Raw genomic sequence first — 21,501 nt, 5'->3', positions numbered from 1 at the left:
GTGGGTTAGAGAGTCATCCCAGACAGCTCTTGGAACTTGCTCATGCGCAGAGTAATTTATGACCCTGTGGCGCCAGGGCAGATCTGATAAGGTGGTAGATTCTCACACAAGGCTGGAGAGAGAGGGTGCCATAAATCTTGACCCTTTGTCAATCCAAGTAATTGGTTTCTCTCTCTCTCCAAGAGGTGAATGTTTAAGTTTATGTTTATATTGATGCTGTGTTTATAGCCCCTTATAGACATGTTGTAAGTGTAATGCCATTTGTCATGTATTCATGTACATATGTACATTGCACAGTTATAACCCTTAACTAATGCTATTTACATGTGTGTATATCTTTGTTTTATAGAACCACAACAATAAAATTCCAAGTCATTCAGATTACCAAAACCATATCAACCTCTTCAAATGGAAACAGGTGTGTCTGTGTGTGTTGGTGATTATCAAGAGTACCGTGATGGGCCTCAACATCATGTTCTAACCGGACAACACTATTCACCTTATTTAAGAACTCGGAAACAAAATCATGTCTGAACGTTCTGTTTTGTGGAGGACTTCTGTTGTGGCATTCTTAACGTTTCGCGAACGGTAGCTAGCTCAAAATGTTGTGCAATTATACCAAGACACCTTTCAAAGTTGAATGGCAAGTCTGTGTCACATCTGCGGATTATTCAAGAGTGGGAGGTCGATATGACAAAATGGCCACATATTACCTACGAAAACAGCTTAAATGATTTTGTCTTGTGTCTCAGTGTGGATGGGTCAGGGATGAGGAGCTACAAAAGCACAGAGTCTTATCAATAGCTGCAAACTTGGGCGGGTGCTTAAATCTTGAGGATGACAACCTGGTGTTCCGCAAAGCAGATGTCCAGCCCAGTCAGAGCAAAACTAATCATCATTCTGCCTGGATTCCTGTATCATCTGTCGACACGGTGCAGGCTGTTCTTGTGTTTCAAGGCAGGTCGAAGTCTTGCAGTCATGCAGCTTGGGTTACTATGGAAGTTGGCTAGCTCACTGGCTTTTTGTTTATCATAACTTCTTGCCCTTTCTATGACTCATACGTTTGATGTTAGCTAGTTACTTAGATAGCTAATTGTGAAGATACCATATCACAGACCAGAACTGATAACGTTAATTATTACAACATGCACACACAATTCTTGGTTTTAATGACTCATTGTGTTGGTTTCAATGGCTCCTTGTGTAAGTATATCAGTCTAATCTCAAATTGCAATGAGGTAGGTACAGAATCATGGTGAGTTTTACAATCAAATAGGAAATTACCAACATAACCTAAACCTACTAATTTAAAGGGAACTGCGTAAACTAGTCAATTGTGAACAACATGTAAACTAGTGCTCTGTACTGTAATTGACTATTCAAATAATAGCTTTTTGAAGTTGCAGAATTCTACAATTCTCATAAAATACAGTGCAATTGAAGTAAATAAACCCCTCAACTTGCAGTTTTGCGTTCTGTGACATTTGTATCAATGTATCAATAAAAAAATCAGTCCAGGAGACAGGGGTGGCCTGTACAGATGAACAATGCCTGTGGAACTTGGGGACGCAGCGGAATTTGGCTAAAAAAAAGGTTGAGCGAAATCTGTTGTGTTCTCTGACAGCCCCCGGCCGCTTCTCCATCTCTACCTCCAACTCCTGGGTACCACTCCCACAACGCACATAAGAATAGTTTGGAAGGGGCCAATGTTCCAATGGGGTGCCTTCTGCACAAGTGCATCAAAGCTCAACCAAACAGTCAGCAAGTTCCAGCAGCAGCCACACAGCTACAGCAGCCTCATGTTGAACACGGCATCAACAGTGTCAGAAATGCTTGTCATTTTATAACATTTATGTTAAGCTGGAGGAGTGTAAATGTGCCAGCTTGGAGGTCGCGAAAGCACAGATTGCCTCCTATGCGTGGTATGACGCATGTAAACTTCAGATCACTGCTAGCTCAGCAAAGAAGGTTCCTGTGTGCACCTCAACAAATCCTGACAACATTGTGCGGGAGGATCTCTTCCCCAGGTTCCATGGGAACTCAGCAACCACATATGGTAAGGAGAACAAGCAGGTGGCCTACACATGGATGGAGAGCTGTGGGTTTAGTCTGGAGGCACAGTAGTGAGTGTCAAGGAGCCATGGTTTTCTGCAAGTCCAGATGGAGTGTTAAACTCTCAAGAACTTCTAGAAATCAAATGTCCTGTTCTGAGTAAGAAGTGTGAGTCTCTGACTGAACTGTTCTCTGGCAAACTCACCGATGTGACGCTGGTGGATGGGGTTCCTCAGCTGCAACCTAATGGAGCCTTTGGGTACTACATGCAAGTGCAAATGGGCATGTTATGCACATGACTGAAAAGATGCAAACTGCTATCTGGTCTCCATCCGAGCAGGTTGTTATTGATGTGCCTTTTGATGCGAAGTTCTGTGCTGATGTTATCTCTAAACTAAAGGCATACTATTTCACAGATATGCTGTCAAGGATATTATATGAGTTCCAGTCAGGTAGACTAAATCTATGCTCCAAATATGTTAATTTATGTGGTATCAAGGCTCGGGGCCTAATAATTTGTTTGTAAATAGTGATTTTTTTGGTGTCTTGTAAAGCTCACTGTCAGATCTACCTTAATATCTAAGCATAACTCTTGGTGTTGTTTTTGTCTTGCATAGTTATCTTCATATGCACATTAACCAGATTATATTTGCATAATTCTTCTTGGTGTTTTTTATGTCTTGCCTTGTACAGCTCTCTTCATACATGTTTACCTCCTTATGATTTATGAATATTACATTGTACCTTGTCTAGCTTTTTCTTCTCATATGGCACTTCATGAACTTATCTAAGCACACCGTAACTCATCTTGCTCTTGGCAAATTATGGTGTTAATAAAAACACAATGTAATTCCACTTTGTTGACATTTTCTTTTATACTTAACATTTTGAAATTAAGGATGAGGAGGCATGTCTAAGGGTTTGAAATGTGTTTTCAGCTTGATTCTGGGTTTGGTGTTCAAGGGCACAAATGAACAAAAGTGTGGCACTTCATAAACAGTTGTCTTCCCTCTTGGTCTGTTAGAGACATTTTGGTGTTGAAGAAAATGTATTTTAAATAGATTTAAGAAGGCATGATAGCAGCACCTAGTGGATGCCTGTAATTATCAGGAACAGGCAAAGTTACAGTACATTTCAAATGTAGGAACATTAAAATTATTCAGATTTAACAGGAAATAATGTATAAAGTTACATTTCAGATTGATGGGAACAGTCTGGGAGATGATTTCTAACACCTTGTGTGGTCTGATAACTCTCAACATGTATACGCACATTAGCCATCCTCCTCGTCAGACAGCTGGCCTCCTTTCTGAGGGAAGGCTGCTACAGTATGGCATGGTTTATCTTCCTCTCATACAGCAGATCTCAGATGGTGAAGCAAGTGCCATAACTTCATTGCGAAGGCCTAATTCCAGGAAGCCAGAGTTTTGGGTGATGAACTGGTCACTGCATCTGCCTTTATATGCAGGAGAAATGAACATAATGAGTTCACATGGAGCAAAGACAACCAAATACTGTAGAGTATTGCTGGAATAATAGTGGCTGTATGACCTCTCTCTGGAATCGATAATATGTGCTATCTGAAGAGTGTTTTTATAGCAATCGATGATGCAAGTGGTGTTGGGGAACTTCTCTTTGAAGCACTGAGGCATTTTTTCTGGATTGTCTCCCTCGGCCTCCATGGAATGTAGATCCTCATGTGCTCTTCCATTGTGCCAATCCAGTAGGAAAGGACTCTGCTCCCTACTCCTTGGGACACAGCAAAGCATTCAGCAAGATCACCCTGGAATAGATTCAGCTTCATCAAGGTTATCAGTATTCGATCAGTGATATGCATTTGTGTCGAATTGCTGCAGAAATGCTACATGGTCAAAGAAAACACTAAGAGGAAGGCCAGTATACAACACAGAGCTAGTGTCATTCTTCAAGATGGTGTGGGTCAATGGCTCTGCACAACCACATTGGGTTTGTTTGTGGCAGGTGGGCTTGTTGACTGGTTCTCTTGACACTTAGCTGTGATCAGTCAGTGCTGGAACCTCCCATTGAGTATCAGCATCTTGATGCTGCGGTGGCATTGGCACACTCAGATCAGACGCTGCATCACCACAGTTGTCAAACATAAGAGAGACCACGAGTTGAACAAAATATCATACAGACAGCCTACTGGTCATGGTTAGGTAAAAAAAAAAAAAAAAAAACTTGAACATTTAATCATTTACCTAGTTAGACATTTCATGAGCATCACCAGCAATGATGGGGATAATCAGACAGAAATCGTTGGACAGCTAACAATGTAGGGACTAACTAGCTAGGCTAGTTAGCTAGCAACACTGTATCAGATGGGCTGCCCACAAGCTAGCTAGCTAAGTGAGTATGCTAGGCAACAGTTTGTTAGTTACAGTATGTTAGGATTTAGGAGTGGCTTCCTACTACTAACATAGTTAGTAAGCTAGCTAACTTCTGCTTGATTCAGGGGGTTATATGTGATGGTTAAGTAGCGAGTAGCAGCTATCTAACAGTAACAGTACCTGTATTTGTTGATGTCCCGATGAGACTTCTATTTCTGGTCTGTACTGGAGTAGGCTGGACAATAGAATAAGTCCAAATTCACCTAAGGCTGAAAAATGGCAAAATAACGTAGGCTAAACTGGAACACTAGCGCGAGCCCAAAGCAAATTAATCGCCTAAATGGCACCAATTTTTTAAATCCTTTTTAATTTTACCACTATAATCTGTTTTTAGGATGAAACTGAAAAATAACAAATTATTTAGGAAGTGCACATCCGCACCTTGATGGTACCAAGTGTGCTTATGTCTGCATAATGAGGAAGTAGGAAAAAAATGGCAACTTCTGACTATTTCTGGTCTAGCAATGGATGACATCAGAGTATGCTGCCCAACCTTATGTAATTAGAAAGAGAAGATTATCCTGACTAAAATGGTGTTCGACTTGAAAAAAATCTAAATATACACATTGCAAGATATTTGGCGAAATATACCAGCATGCCTCTCCATAGGAAAACGATGGGGGGTGCTCAGCATTCCAAAGGAAAAAGGTATTTTGGGGCTAGCGTCTGATGACAACGGAGTACGCTGCCCAGCCTTACATAATTATAAAGAGGAGATTCTCATTATTAAAATGGTGTTCTATTTTAAAACATCTAAATATACACATTGCGAGATATTTGGCGAAATAGACAGACATTCCTACAGTTGAAGTCGGAAGTTTACATACACTTAGGTTGGAGTCATTAAAACTTCAACCACTCCACAAATTTCTTGGGAACAATAGTTTTGGCAAGTCGGTTAGTACATCTACTTTGTGCATGACACGAGTAATTTTTCCAACAATTGTTTACAGACTAACAATTGTTTACAGATTATTTAATTTATAATTCACTGTATCACAATTCCAGTGGGTTAGAAGTTTACATACACTAAGTTGACTGTGCCTTTAAACAGCTTGGAAAAATTCCAGAAAATTATGTCATGGCTTTAGAAGATTCTGATAATTGACATAATGTGAGTCAATTGGAGGTGTATCTGTGGATGCATTTCAAGGCCTACCTTCAAACACAGTGCCTTCTTGCTTGACATCATGGGAAAATCAAAAGAAATCAGCCAAGACCTCAGAAAAAAAATTGTAGACCTCCACAAGTCTGGTTCATCCTTGGGAGCAATTTCCAAACGGCTGAAGGTACCACGTTCATCTGTATAAACAATAGTACACAAGTATAAACACCATGGGATCACACAGCCGTCATACCTCGCAGGAAGGAGATGCGTTCTGTCTCCTGGAGATGAACATACTTTGGTGCGAAAAGTGCAAATCAATCCCAGAACAACAGCAAAGGACCTTGTGAAGATGCTGGCGGAAACAGGTACAAAATTATCTATATCCATAGTAAAACAAGTCCTATATCAGCATAACCTGAAAGGTCCCTCAGCAAGGAAGAAGCCACTGCTCCAAAACCGCATAAAAAAGCCAGACTACGGTTTGCAACTGTGCATGGGGACAAAGGTTGTATTTTTTGGAGGAATGTCCTCTGGTCTGATGAAACAAAAATAGAACTGTTTGGCCATAATGACCATTGTTATGTTTGGAGGAAAAAGGGGGAGGCTTTCAAGCCAAAGAACACCCTCCCAACCGTGAAGCACGGGGGTGGCAGCATCATGTTGTGCGGGTGCATTGCTGCAAGAGGGACTGGTGCACTTCACAAAATAGATGGCATCATGAGGCAGGAAAATGATGTGGATATATTGAAGCAAAATCTCAAGACATCAGTCATGAAGTTAAAGCTTTGTGGGAAATGGCTTAAGGACAACAAAGGCAAGGTGTTGGAGTGGCCATGACAAAGCCCTGACCTCAATCCCATAGAAAATGTGTGGGCAGAACTGAAAAAGCGTGTGCGTGCAAGAAGGCCTACAAACCTGACTCAGTTACACCAGCTCTGTCAGGAGGACTGGGCCAAAATTCACCCAACTTATTGTGGGAAGCTTTTGGAAGGCTACCTGAAATGTTTGACCCAAGTCAAACAATTTAAAGGCAATGCTACCAAATATTAATTGAGTGTATGTACACTTCTGACCCACTGGGATTGTGATGAAAGAAATACAAGCTGAAATAAATCAATTTCTCTATTATTCTGACATTTCACATTCTTAAAATAAAGTGGTGATCCTAACTGACCTAAGACAGGGGATTTTTATTAGGATTCAATTTCAGGAATTGTGAAAAACTGAGTTTAAATGTATTTGGCTAAGGTGTATGTACATTTCTGACTTCAACTGTATACAGTGTGTATATATATATATATAAACTCAGCAAAAAAAGAAACATACTCATTGTCAACTGTGTTTATTTTCAGCAAACTTAACGTGTAACAGTCAGTATCTGGTGTGGCCACCAACTGCATTAAGTACTGCAGTGCATCTCCTCATGGACTGCACCAGATTTGCCAGTTCTTGCTGTAACATTTTACCCCACACTTCCACCAAGGCACCTGCAAGTTCCCGGACATTTCTGGGGGGAATGGCCCTAGCTCTCACCCTCCGATCCAACAGGTCCTAGATTTGCTCAATGGGATTGAGATCCGGGCTCTTCGCTGACCATGGCAGAACACTGGAAATCATGCACAGAATGAGCAGTATGGCTGGTGGCATTGTCATGCTGGAGGGTCATGTCAGGATGAGCCTGCAGGAAGTGTACCATGTGAGGGAGGAGGATGTCTTTCCTGTAATACACAGCGTTGTGACTGCCTGCAATGACAACAAGCTCAGTCTGATGATGCTGTGACACACCGCCCCAGACTGTGACGGACCCTCCACCTCCAAATTGATCCTGCTCCAGAGTACAGGCCTCAGTGTAACGCTCATTCCTTCGACGATAAACCTAAATCCGACCATCAACCCTGATGAGACAAAACCGCGACTCGTCAGTGAAGAGCACTGTTTGGCAGTCCTGTCTGGTCCAGCGACGGTGGGTTTGTGCCCATAGGCGACGCTGTTGCCGGTGATGTAAGGCAAGTCCTCACCAGACAACAGGCCTACAAACCCTCAGTCCAGCCTCTCTCAGCCAATTGCGGACAGTCTGAGCACTGATGGAGGGATTGTGCGTGGGAAACATAGGAAACAGTGTTTAAACCCTTTACAATGAAGATCTGTGAAGTTACTTGGTATTTTATGAATTATCTTTGAAAGACAGGGTCCCAAAAAAGGGACACTTCTTTTTTTGCTGAGTTTATATATATATATATATATATAGTATTTACAAATTCACCACATTTATGATTTTATATGGGAATCAAAAAGCTTTCATGAATGTTCACCATGTGCTGATGTGCTCAGCACTGTCAACAGACCCCATTATGACATCACAATGTAATGGAAGCCTTGTCATGATATCATTGCTGGTTCCATCTGACAAGCAACATTTCATTTCCACTCATTTCATGATAGATCTATTACAGAGATAGGTTAAGTTCTTATTTTGAGAGTGTTAATATTTATCATCAATGGCTCATCGAGGAAGAAAATCAAGTGAGTTTGACAAACTCCAGAAGGAGAACTCTCAGATGAGGAGCGTCATTGAAAACTTGAGGAAGCAAAACATGGCTTTAAACCAACAGGATGACCAGGACAAGTTTTCAACTTTTGTAAGGCTCATCAGTTTTTCAAACATTTTTCAAAAATATCACTGTGTTTATTTTGTGGTTTCATAGACATACAGTAGACCTACATCCATAAAATCTTTAGCTTAAAAGCTTATGACACACTATAGAAACTATTTTGCCTACTTCACTTCTGCTATTCATTTCATACTGTCCCATTGTGATCCAGGGCTATCAGGAGAGATACCCAATCCCAGAGGGCCATCGTGGCTTCATCAGTGATGCCAGACTTCTGCAGATGCAGAGAGCTGAGAGAGAGGCCATGGAAGTAAAGCAAAGAAAGATAAGTGCTATCCATGAGAATTATGTCCGGACTGCTCTCATCGGGGTTGGCAGCACCTTCGCGCACCACTTTGCCCCCTCTATTCAGTGTATTCCGCAGCCGAAAGCTCCACCGAGGCCTTTGCCACGAAGGCTTGAACACATAGCTCTGGCCCCACTGAGGAACGTGGTAGGGGTGGACGGAGCCCAAGTTCGACCCGGATCTCACTCTCTGGAGTCCATCCAGGTAAATACGTCATTCAGCAGCAGTAGCGTGTGGCCTGTTCCTGTCCCGCCCACTGCAGCTCCCTCCAAGAGAGGCAAGAAGAAGAAGGGCAGGCAGGGAGTCAAAGCCCTGAAAGTCCAGTCGGACCAGGGCTATGCTGACAACAACAGACCCATCGACCTGATGGAGGAGGTGAGGGACATCGAGGCTCATCTGAAGGAGGAGGGCTGTAAGGTAAGATGGACTTTGAATTTATTGTAAATGTGAAAATTTGCAGTTCAGAATTACTTGGACTGATAAATTGCCAAAACAGATAGTGGTTCCATGTCTTAAAATCAAATCAAACTTTCTTTGTCACATGCGCCGAACACAACAAGTGTAGACCTTACCGTGAAACCAACAGTGCAGTTCAAGAAGAGTTAAATATTTACCAAATAAACTAAAGTAAAAAATAATAATTAAAGTAACACAATGACATAACAATAACAAGGCTATAAATAGGGGGTATCGGTACCGAGTCAGTGTGCGGGGATACAGGTTAGAAAGGATACTCTTTGACAGCATGATAGAATCTATCCTAGAATACAGGATCTCTCTGTGTATTAGTTTATGTACATACTAGTTCTATATGTATTTCTATGATGGGAGCATTCTTTTCTGGTCTACGCCAAAGGTGGTACATGAGATGAAGGCCATGGGCAGGAGAAGTTTGGGCTCGGCCATGTCCATGGGGGAAATTGCCACCAGCTCTCCGGGAAGCCTGAGCTCAGTGGATATGAACACCCCTGCGGAGCTCCGTGAGTACTTGGATGTCGGGACCCCGGTCAAGTCGTGTGACAGCCCACCCAGGCCTGCTCCCCCTCCTACCAAGCCCAGGAGCAAACTGCCTCGGCCTATAAGGTTCCTTAGCCTGCCAAAGGCTGCCACCGACTCAGGTCAGTCCCTTTAATGTACTCACACTAATATAAATTAGACAGGGAGATGAAGCTAGGTAGAGTGACAGAAAGACAGTAGGAAGGGAAGGGATACAAATGGCTTTAGCCCAGGGCTAAGACATTTTTCTACACTTGCTTTGCCTGTTTCACAGTGAGAACTTTTACTCAAGGCTAATTGGACCCTGCTTCTGTGCAGGGTGAGCACCAAAAAAAATTGTGATAAATTCAAAATTATATGATATCATAATGAACTAAGATGTTCTAGTGTTTAAAGCTACAAACAGATATGGAAATTGGTAAATACATAAATGAATACATACAGTTCATAGAGATAAATGTCTGCTGTCAACCCATAGACAAGAAGGCAGCCAGTGAGCCAAAGGGCCAAATAAAGAACCAGGCCAGATTGCAGCCCCTGTCCAACCCAGAGCAGGCCCTGACTAAGACCTTCAAGCTGCTCCACTCTGCCTCTGATGACTGGTGAGCATTCACTGTAGACGAGACCAATGGAGCTAGGCTAAAGGAAGCAGTGTAGTGTCCTTGGAAATATAGATTTGAGCTACAGAGCGTAGAAACTTCTGAAATTAAGAGATCAGAGTCCTAAACGATTAACATCATTATGTTTTCGGAAAATGTTGTGGAAATTGCTTACGTTTCTTTCACTGAATTGCAGGGAGAAGAAGATCGAGGGCTTGACCTCTCTCCGTGTGATGGCTCAGAACCACATGGACATACTGATGCCTAAACTCCATGATATCTGCCTTGCCATTATAAATGAGGTAGCTGTATTCATTCACTGCCCTATTCATTCATCTGCACAAATCTGCTACATTTGGAGAACAAGTCAAATTATTGTGTCATGTTTCGGATGTTCGTGTGTTGTACTGCTCAACATTAATAGCTGGTCCTGTGTGTGTTATAATGATGATTCAGGTGAAGAACCTGCGCTCTGCAGTGTCCTGTGCTGCCATGGCCACACTGGGTGACATGTACGTTCACCTCCAGAGGGCCATGGACAGTGAGGTGGAGGGGACAGCACGCGTGCTTCTGCACAAAGCCAGCGAGGCCAACACCTTCATCCGGCAGGGCGCCAACTTTGCCCTGGGTCATATGGTGCAGAGCTGCACCCCTACCCGTGTCATGAATTCCCTGCTGGTCGGTGGGCTGAGGTAAAGAGGGAGAGGGGTCAATTAACACTCACTAAGGGTAGATCCGGACTTCCACAAATGTTCACTTTGTCTCACATTGAAAGTTTGACTCGAGTGGAAGTTAGGATTCACTCCAAATATCCATGATGTGACAATACAATAAAATAATTGATATGTAGTGAACTTTCTGGTGTAAAAGGGTCACTGCTCACTTAGGCATACCTGTAACGTTCTTCGTCGGGCGAAAGAGAGGAGGACCAAAATGCAGCGTGATGATTATCCGTTTTAATAGAATACTTGAACAACGAACAAAAAACAATAAACTGACAAAATGAACGAAGACGAAACAGTCGCGTACCGTGAACAGGCACACTGGCAACAGGAACAATCACCCACACCCCACAATACAAAACAGGTGACCTAAATATGGTTCCCAATCAGAGACAACGACTAACACCTGCCTCTGATTGAGAACCATATCAGGCCAAACACATCGAAACAAATAAACTAGACATACAACATAGAATGCCCACTCATATCACACCCTGACCAACCAAAACATAGAAACAAACAACGCAAACTATGGTCAGAGTGTGACAATACCACACATTAGATTAGATTCAACTTTATTGTCATTGAACAAGCACAAGTACAGTACAACGAAATGCAGTTAGCATCTGACCAGAAGTGCAAATAAAAGAGTGCAAAAAAAATGTACAAGTAAAACAATTAAGTACAAAGTATGTTATTAAGTGGGATGTATAAATGTGCAATGAAGGCAAATGGCAAGTGCAAGGAGGCATGCAACTGAAATGCAGGGAAAGCAGCAATGAGGTTACCGAGGTTGACATGTACAACTAAATTATGTCCTTAATCAGATTTTGCAAAGCAATGTCAGAGTCCAGTAGTACTGCGAAGAGTGCAAAGAGAGTAGTGCAACAAGGTCCCTGAGAGGCAGTACTAAGATGTGGGCGGGTGGATATGGCTAGTGCCGTGCCACAGAGTTCAGCAGGTTTACAGTAGCTGGAAAGAAACTGTTCTTGAGCCTGCTAGTGTGGGAATGTAGAGACCTGTACTGCCTGCCTGATGGTAGGAGGGCAAACCGTTTGTGGCATGGATGTGAAGGGTCCCTGATGATGCCGCTTGTGCTGGAGGTCTACGATGGCAGGGAGCTGGGCACCAGTGATGTGCTGGGTGGTTTTCACCACCCGTTGCAGGGCCTTCCAGTCGGCCACGGAGCACCCGCTAAACCACACTGTGGCGCAGTTAGTCAGATTGCTCTCAACCGTGCAGTGGGAAAAGTTCAACAGGATCTTGGGAGACAGGCAGGCCTTCTTCAGCCTCCTCAAAAAGTACAGGCGCTGCTGTGCCTTTTTGACCAGGGTTGACATGTTGAGGGTCCAGGAGAGGTCATTGGAGATGTAGACACCCAGGAATTTGAAGCTGGGCACACACATCAATGAAAACTGTGGCGTGGCTGCAGCTTTTAGACTTCCTGTAATCCACAATGAGCTCCTTGGTTTTCTTTGTATTGAGGGCCAGGTTGTTGTCAGCGCACCATGCAGCCAGGTGCTTGACCACCTCCCTGTAGGCTGACTCGTCATTGTCACCAATCAGACCTACCACTGTGGTGTCATCTGTGAACCAACAATGGTGTTGATACTGTGTTCAGGTTCAGGGTTGAGGTGGTGAAGTTGCCTAACCTGACAGAATGGGGTCTGTTGGTCAGGAAGTCCAAAGTCCAGTTACAGAGTGAGGGGCTGATCCCTAGGTCATGGAGTTTGGTGACCAGCCTAGAGGGAATGGCCGTATTGAATGCTGAGCTAAAGTCTATGAACAGCATTCTCACATAGGTGTTGCTTTTGTCAGGGAAGAGTGTAAAGCTGTGGAGATGGCGTCCTCTGCAGACCTGTTCGGTCGGTAGGCAAACTGGTGGGGATCCAGTGTTGGAGGGAGGCAGGACTTAAGGTAGACCAAAACCAGTCTTTCGAAGCACTTCATGATCGTGGGGGTGAGTGCAACAGGTCGTAGGTCATTCAGGCTTGATGCGGTCAACTGCTGCGGCAGTGACAGATTGAAAATTAGTATTAGGGCCGGGACAATACCAGTATCGCAATATATTTTCAATGCCAAAAATGAAAACGCAAAGCAGATCTCACTCTTTGGTCCTTTAAAAACCTGCTATATGTAAAATATTGTGTGATATAGCGTGGAAATGAAATGAATATTACTCAGGATGACTGTCGTTCTGCCCCTGAACAAGGCTGTTCCTAGGCCGTCATTGTAAATAAGTATTAAAATTAACATATATAATGAACATGTGGCCTATGTGAAGGCGAATATGCAAGCAATCTATATTTTTGAATTATGGAAATCGACTCGTATTAATGATTTGATCAAAAAAGGCAAGAATGTTCTCACATTTGATTCGAATAGGGATTAAATTCTTTAGTACTGGCAATATACACTGAGTATACCAAACAGGGGGCGGGGGGGTCTGGTGAACAAGTCAGGGTTCTATGGCCGCAGGCAGAACAGCAGAAACAGGGTCAGCAGCACGACCAGGTGGACTAGGGACGGGGACAGCCAGGAGTCGTCAGGCCAGATAGTCCTGAGACATGGTCCTAGGGCTCAGGTCCTCCAAGAGGGGAGAGAGAGATGGGAGAATTAGAGGGAGCATATATAAGATCACACAGGACACCAGATAAGACAGGAAAATTACACCGGATATAACAGAATGACTCTAGCTCCTTGTTCAAAGGCACTTAAATATTGTCCATATTGTCTCAATACTTAAAAATCCTTATTTAACCTGTCACCACCCCTTCATTTATACTGATTGAAGTGGATTTAACAAGTGACATCGATAATGCACAACAGCATGTGAAATGTATTGTCAATCAGTGTTGCTTCCTAAGTGAACAGTTTGATTTCACAGAAGTGTGATTGACTTGGAGTTACATTGTGTTGTTTAAGTGTTCCCTTTATTTTTTTGAGCAGTGTATAAAGTCTTAACAAACATTTTCATTCATCGATGAGACTTCATCAATACAATCCATTATCATTTGTCTCCTAACTCATGTATCTCTATGACATGTAACTGATGTGCTCTGTTTTTCCTTCCTCAGCCACCGTAATGCTGCGGTGAGGAGCTGCACTGCTCAGCACCTGGAGAGACTGGCTGAGGTCATGGGGACGGCTCGTCTCCTGTCGGGGAAGAAAGACCTCACCGACCGTTTCTTGATTGCTGTCAGTAAACTGGCTGTGGACCCTGCACAGGAAGTCAGGTGGGAAGTACCTCCTGTAAAGTAGCTTGCTTCAACATAACAGTTAAGTCCGGGGTTCAATCCATGGCTCGCTATAGCACTAGATCGCTAACAATGCAGCTGTTACAGGTAATTTACTCTTGAGTCAACATCTGCAGCGTTTACCACGAATACAAATTGAAATTGCCTTTAAAAGCCACATTGTCGGATGTCTACAGCATCTATACTAAAGGGTGTCATGGATTGAATTGCGGATATTAGCTATTCCAAAACAACCACAGGTTCTCTTGAAGGGGAATAGTAATTGATAACAAAAAGGAAAAATTATAAACCCAAATAAGTGCTACATGGCATAGGAAAATCCAAGTCCAGGCACTCATGTTGGTTTGAAAGTTAAAAAGCCAAAAGCTTAGCCGAAGCCAAAGGCCGTCAGGGATGTTCCTATACCATCGGCAACTAGCGACCTCCTGTGGTGGGCGGGGTGCAATGCACGCTGACATGGTCGCCAGGTGTATGGTGTTTCCTCCGACACATTGGTGCAGCTGGCTTCCAGGTTAAGCGGGCATTGGGTCAAGAAGCAGTGCGTCTTGGCTGGGTTGTGTTTCGGAGGACGCACGGCTCTCGACCTTCGCCTCTCCAGAGTCCTTACAGGAGTTGCAGCGATGGGACAAGATTGTAACTACCAATTGGATACTACGAAATTGGGGTAAAAATAAAAAATGTAAATGAGTCCAAATAGTCAGTACCTGATTCAGTTTCCTTCCTTCTGTTTGGTGCCTAATGAAGACAACCCAACTTGATCACAATGGTCGGCCTGGGCCAAGCGCTGTGCAGATTCGCTAAGATTTTCATAATAACGAACGGTTAATACCCAGTTGTTAGATAGTTGAAATGATTTGTAGATCAGGTAATGTGGTGCATTACTCAAACCGGCCCTCTTGCAAATTCTTCCTCGTATAATTTCTCTCAGGTTGCCATCAATTGAGTACTGTTTTTAATCACAGACATCAGAAATTATTTGATATGTTGCACGTTTAAGATTAAATTAATATCTTTGTCCACAGGCATCATGGTCGCAATATCTTGAGAAACGTGGCCACCAATGGCGACTTTGCTCAAATGTGGGACAAATTCGCTCCGAGGAAAGAGCGAGAATCCTTGAGGGAGGTCATCTCAAAGGTTAACCTCAAAGAAAGGTACATTCTCTCTGGATGATTAGAAGAAGTGTGACAAATGAGTTGATATGATTACAGAAATCCAATCCCACTGGGCACAGACCTCAGTTCAATGTCTAGTTTTGAACTCAACCAAAATGTGAAATCAACCAAAAAATGTTGGTTAAAAGTTGGGTGAACAAAATCTAATTGTGTTTTCCATGTTGATTCACAGTCATCACAGATTTTTTTGTTGTTGAAATTAGGTGGAAACAATGTTTATTCGACCAGTTTTGTCCCAATGGGATGAATTTAATATACTGTAAGATGATATCTTTCTTTCTATTCTCTTTTTCAACAGGAATATCTGAATAATCCCCAATTTGACTATATATTTGTATCTAAATATTTGCACATTTCCCAACTCGACTATTACCCCCCCCCCCCCCCCCCCCCCAGTCCCCAAACTCCAATATTTTCACTCATTCTAAGAAATTTGACACTCATCCAAACCCCCATGTAAATGCATCTTTAAACTGCATTGACTCCTTGTCCAAGTCCTAAATCCACTATAAGACAATATGAACCAAATTCAAAGCACTAAATTACCTTTCCTCGAAGCTCCTATCTGATTTACCAGCTCAATAGTGGTCTACTGAAACCATACTCACCATCTCAGGGGGTGCTCAGATCATCAACCACTGACCTCCACACCATCCTCAAAACCAGCAGTCCTCTTTTGGAGGCAGATTGGTCAGTGCTCCTGTATGGCACCAACATTGTGGATTTTCATCCAATACTTCTGGACTATGAGAATATTCTTTGGACAATAAAATTAGGTGAAATGGAAGCTGGCTACAGTCTCAGTTTTATCCTCCAAGACAGTGTGAGGATGTGTAACAACAATACCTGAGGTTTAACTTGATGATCAGGGCCAGATTACCGAATGGGCACGCAGGACACCTGCCCTGTGGGCCCCGACCTCCAGGGAATATCATCATAACATCCAAACCTAAAAGTATTGTGGATGTATATTACAGTACGTGGACGTTTTACAATTCGTGAGCTCGTTTCATAATTTGTAGCCATGTTTTACATACATTTGTGCATATTTTGTAGAAATTCGTGAGCATTTAAAAAAATGTTGTGGGGATGTTTTATATCAATTTGCTTACTGGTGCTCTTCCATGCCGTCTCTAGGAGGGGTGCGTCACTTGAGTGGGTTGAGTCACTGACGTGATCTTCCTGTCTGGGTTGGCGCCACCCCTTGGGTTGTGCCGTGGCGGAGATCTTTGTGGGCTATACTCGGCCTTGTCTCAGGATGGTAAGTTGGTGGTTGAAGATATCCCTCTAGTGGTGTGGGGGCTGTGCTTTGGAAAAGTGGGTAGGGTTATATCCTGCCTGTTTGGCCATGTCCGGGGGTATCATCAGACGGGGCCACAGTGTCTCCTGACCCCTCCTGTCTCAGCCTCCAGTATATATGCTGCAGTAGTTTATGTGTCGGGGGGCTAGGGTTAGTCTGTTATATCTGGAGTATTTCTCCTGTCTTATCCGGTGTCCTGTGTGAAATTATGTATGCTCTCTCTAATTCTCTCTTTCTCTCATTCTTTCTTTCTTTCCCTCTCTCGGATGACCTGAGCCCTAGGACTATGCCTCAGGACTACCTGGCATGATGACTCCTTGCTGTCCCCAGTCCACCTGGCTGTGCTGCTGCTCCAGTTTCAACTGTTCTGCCTGCGGCTATGGAACCCTGACCTGTTCACCGGACGTGCTCCCTGTCCCAGACCTGCTGTTTTCAACTCCCTAGAGACAGCAGGAGCGGTAGAGACACTCTGAATGATCGGCTATGAAAAGCAAACTGACATTTACTCCTGAGGTGCTGACCTGTTGCATCCTCGATAACCACTGTGATTATTATTATTTGACCCTGCTGGTCATCTATGAACATTTGAACATCTTGGCCATGTTCTGATATAATCTCCACCCGGCACAGCCAGAAGAGGACTGGCCACCTCTCATAGCCTTGTCCCTCTCTAGGTTTCTTCCTAGGTTCTGGCCTTTCTTGGGAGTTTTTCCTAGCCACCGTGCTTCTACACCTGCATTGCTTGCTGTTTGGGGATTTAGGCAGGGTTTGTGTACAGCACTTTGCGATATCAGCTGATGTAAGAAGGGCTTTATAAATAAATTTGATTTGAAATCTGATTTGATATATGCTCCTTAAAACCAATGAGGAGATGGCACGTGGGTATATGCTCCTAAAAACCAATGAGGAGATGGAAGATGCAGGACGTGCAGCATGTCCAGTGTCACAAATAGAACCAAGTTCTATATTAGCACCTGGCTAAGCAGATGCTCATTGTGGGTGCAGTGATTGAAAAACATATGTGTACATTTATTTTGCAATGCACGCTGGTCTGGTCTGGTCAGCATGTTACAGAGATAGACAGGACTCCAGTCATGTCATACTGCAAAACACCACTAGATGCCGGGCATACCATTTGCATAGATGGGACTAACCGAGAATTCATGTGAAATCCATTCATGAGAAAATTTTAAGAAAGGGAAAGGGGGATAGCTGAGTTAGAGCACAAGTGGAAAAGCGTAGTCACTGGTGGGGACAAAAATAATGTTTGCTTCTTTCCGCCACACATTACAACAGTGGTTGTATTTTCTGTTCTGTTTGATCATCACTGGATTTGGGCTTTGTTTCCCTTGTTTACAGTGGCCTAAATAATGCTCAAGTAAAAGATGGTGCCTCACAAACACGACCACCCAGAGTTTATACCATTGGTTTCTACATCCAGCTTCTCATGGTGCATTTACATACAGGATTTACCCATGGATCTGGTAGACTTGCTCTCACTTGGGGCCAAGGCAATGCGCTGTGTTCTTTTCAGCTGTCTTTTACATAACAATGGCTAACTGAACTTTAACACCTTCTCACAAAGCAACAGACTTGAATGATTCAGAGATTGTTAATGCCCTCGCCATAAGTCTTTAGAGCTGACATTAACATAAAACACTGGCGAAACCCTGGAGTATGGGTAAGTCTATATGGAAATACACCACTAGAGGGAGCCACAACCCAACATATGATCATGGATCCACAAATCTATCAGCCAGAGTCAAAATTCCTGCAAGGTCTAACAGTCTCACATCAGAATTAGACGTTCATCCATGTTTCTCAAACTTCAAATTTCAAAGTTGTTCCAAATGTAAAATCTCAAAGTGATTAAGGTTAAATGTAGGGATTAACTCTGGATTTTAAGGTTAGGGTTAAGTTTAGGCATTAACTCCAAATGGTTAAGGTAAGGGGTAAGGTTTGGGATAGGCCTAAAACAAAACTATAAAAAATGACTTTCTATCGCTGGATTTAACCATGAAACCTTTGGAATCAGAGGCAGATGCTTTTCCACATCAACAATGTCCTAGAAAAAACAAAACTTACTTTAAGGTGACAACGCTCACTGTTGCCCCTAGTGACCGGTTTCCACGTCATATCCTGAAATCCTCAGCCATGGATGGATGTTGAATACAGACTTGTATCACGGGTGATCAGCCTGCAAAACTCTGATTCCATTCCAGTCTGGCTCAACCTCAGCAAATTTAGTAATTGGACATTTGAAAATGTAGAAAATCCAATTCAATGATATTGTTGTTTCCTGAACAGAGTGAACTCATGAACTGCATTTTACTTAATTTTCAGAGTTAATTGAGTTGAAATGGAATGAAGGTCAACCCTGCTAACCATGGTCCTTCCCTTTCCCATCAAAACCCCAAGCCCCCATCCTTGTCTACAGTGCCATTCAGAAAGTATTCATACACCTTGACTTATTCCACATTTCATTGTGTTACAGCCTGAATTCAAAATGGATTAAATATGTTTTTCTCTCACCCACCTACACACAGTACACCATAATGAAAAAGTGAAAACATATATTAAGAAATGTTTGCAAATGTATTGAACATTTAATACAGAAATATCTCATTTACATAAGTATTCACACCCTTGAGCCAATACTTTGTACAGGCACCTTTGGCAGCGATTACAGCTGTGAGTCTTTCTGGGTAAGTCTCTAAGAGCTTTCCACACCTGGATTGTGCAACATTTGCCCATTATTATTTTCAATATTCTTCAAGCTCTATACCAGGCAGTGTCAGAGGAAGGCCCTAAAAGTTGTCGAAGGCTCCAGCCACCCAAGTCATAGACTGTTCTCTCTGCTACTGCACAGCAAGCGGTCCCGGAGAGCCAAAAGGCTCCTTAACAGCTTCCACCCCTAAGCCATAGCACTGCTGAACAGTTATTCAAATGGTTACCCAGACTATTTGCATTGATCACCTTATTTTATTAATATTTGTTATTATTTTCTGCACTGACTCTCTTGCACAGGCTCGATATACACTCACTGGACTCTAACCATACACTTACACATACTACACTGACACTCCAAAACACACACACACACAAAATGTCCTAAGGACAATAAAGTCAAGATGTTGGAGTGGCCATCACAAAGCCCTGACCTCAATCCTATAGAACATTTGTGGGCAGAACTGAAAAAGCGTGTGCGAGGCCTACAAACCTGACTCAGTTACGCCAGCTCTGTCAGGAGGACTGGGCCAAAATTCACCCAAATTATTGTGGGAAGCTTGTGGAAGGCTACCTGAAACGTTTGACCCAAGTTAAACAATTTAAAGGCAATGCTACCAAATACTAATTGAGTGTATCGAAACTTCTGACCCACTGGGAATGTGATGAAAGAAATATAAGCTGAAATAAATCAATCTCTACTATTATTCTGACATTTCACATTCTTAAAATAAAGTGGTGATCCTAACTGACCTAAGACAGGGGATTTTTACTAGGATTACATTTCAGGAATTGTGAAAAACTGAGTTTAAATGTATTTGGCTTAGGTGTATGTAAACTTCCGACTTCAACTGTATATTTCCCCTATAGGAAACAATGGGACAACCTCAGAGTTCCATGAGCAATTTTTTGTTGTTGTTTACGTTACAACGTGGGCAGGTCTCATTGCCAACAATAGCGAAGCAGGCATTGTGACGTAGAACAATGGGCTGGGAATAGAACTTTCGGAAAGCGAGTTGGTGCCACAGTGCTCAATAGAACTAATAGGAGCTGGCAGGGTGAAAAATACCCTAAAATAAGGCCTGTTTTTTAAATATAAAAAAAACAACTTAGACAAGCAGCTGGGATATGGTAATATTATGAAACTGGGCTCCACGGCGAATGCAATGAACTAGTTGTTTTATCAGAAAAAAAGCATTGTGAAAAATGTCATGAGTCCAGCCTTACTGGAGCATCAGTCTGCCTCTTGTCCACGAAGTGATAGGAACACACATAGGGTGGTTTCTTCAAGTTCAATGCTTTGACCCAAAGCTGAAGCGACTCCTCATCCACAGGAGGTGGGTGCAAATCAAAAGGTGCACAACTGCACTCCAATCTCAAAAAAGTTTGGTGGTCAAAACCGTCCTGCTCCATGAACAGCTTCCGTTTCTGCCAGTTATTGTGCCATCCCCTTACCGAACATTAAATGCCCGTTTTGCATGAATCCATGTTTGGGAAGTTATATGAGTTAGTTAGCTAGCTAGCTGCAAACTACTGGCCGGAAGTGCTTAACCGGAAGTCCCCCACAAAACAAATATAAACAAACCCCGCCCATATTTCCGTTGAAAACAGGCAGAACCAAACCAATCAGTTATAAGTATTGTAATGACCAGACTAGATCATAAAGGAACAATTGTCCAGACAGAGGATTGAGTTAATGAATTGACGGTTTATTAACCCAACTTTACACAGGCTGCTGTTTGGCCGTAGCCCACGCCAAATAAATGAAAGATACCCTACAAACCAACCGTGACCTTCTCTTGTGAAGTCCAGACGTAAGAGGAAGAACAATGGCTAAACCTGGTCTTTTAACTTCCAATGCTCCATTCCCCTGCCCAACCCCCCTCCACGCCACTACACCAACCACCAGGATGCCCGGCATCAGAACATTCCAGGCATTCCCGTGATTGGCAGATAGCAGGTTGATTGGCATGTCGGACCCCGCGAACACTGGGTACTAGTAAGTACAACACAACCAACTAAAACAAAGTCTCTGAAGCGACCCGGAGGTCTCCTTTGTCTGCGTGGCCGTGATGGTCGCAGAATGTACAGATGTGAAACAGGGGGCTCCATCCATGGCAGGGGGCTGCCCCTCTGGGACCCAGGGGATGAAGGCAGGGATATGGGGTACAAGGAAGCGGGAACGGGGAATACAGTCCA

At 43.1% G+C, this 21,501-nt stretch overlaps 1 long non-coding RNA gene across 1 annotated transcript; it reads right to left on the bottom strand.

Moving 5' to 3' along the window:
* Positions 1-3,233: 3,233 nt before the first annotated feature.
* LOC139423878 (uncharacterized) lies at positions 3,234-4,857 on the bottom strand. The gene is made up of 3 exons (XR_011635887.1): positions 4,581-4,857; positions 3,604-4,147; positions 3,234-3,508 (listed from the first exon to the last, which is right to left on the bottom strand). It is a non-coding gene; the product is annotated as an uncharacterized lncRNA (long non-coding RNA).
* Between the last annotated feature and the right edge of the window lie 16,644 nt (positions 4,858-21,501).

This window comes from Oncorhynchus clarkii, chromosome 13 (genome assembly GCF_045791955.1).
Source record: "Oncorhynchus clarkii lewisi isolate Uvic-CL-2024 chromosome 13, UVic_Ocla_1.0, whole genome shotgun sequence".
Lineage (NCBI taxonomy): Eukaryota > Metazoa > Chordata > Actinopteri > Salmoniformes > Salmonidae > Oncorhynchus > Oncorhynchus clarkii.
Note: the sequence above shows the minus strand (reverse complement) of the source record. Positions and strands in the feature narration are given on the sequence as shown.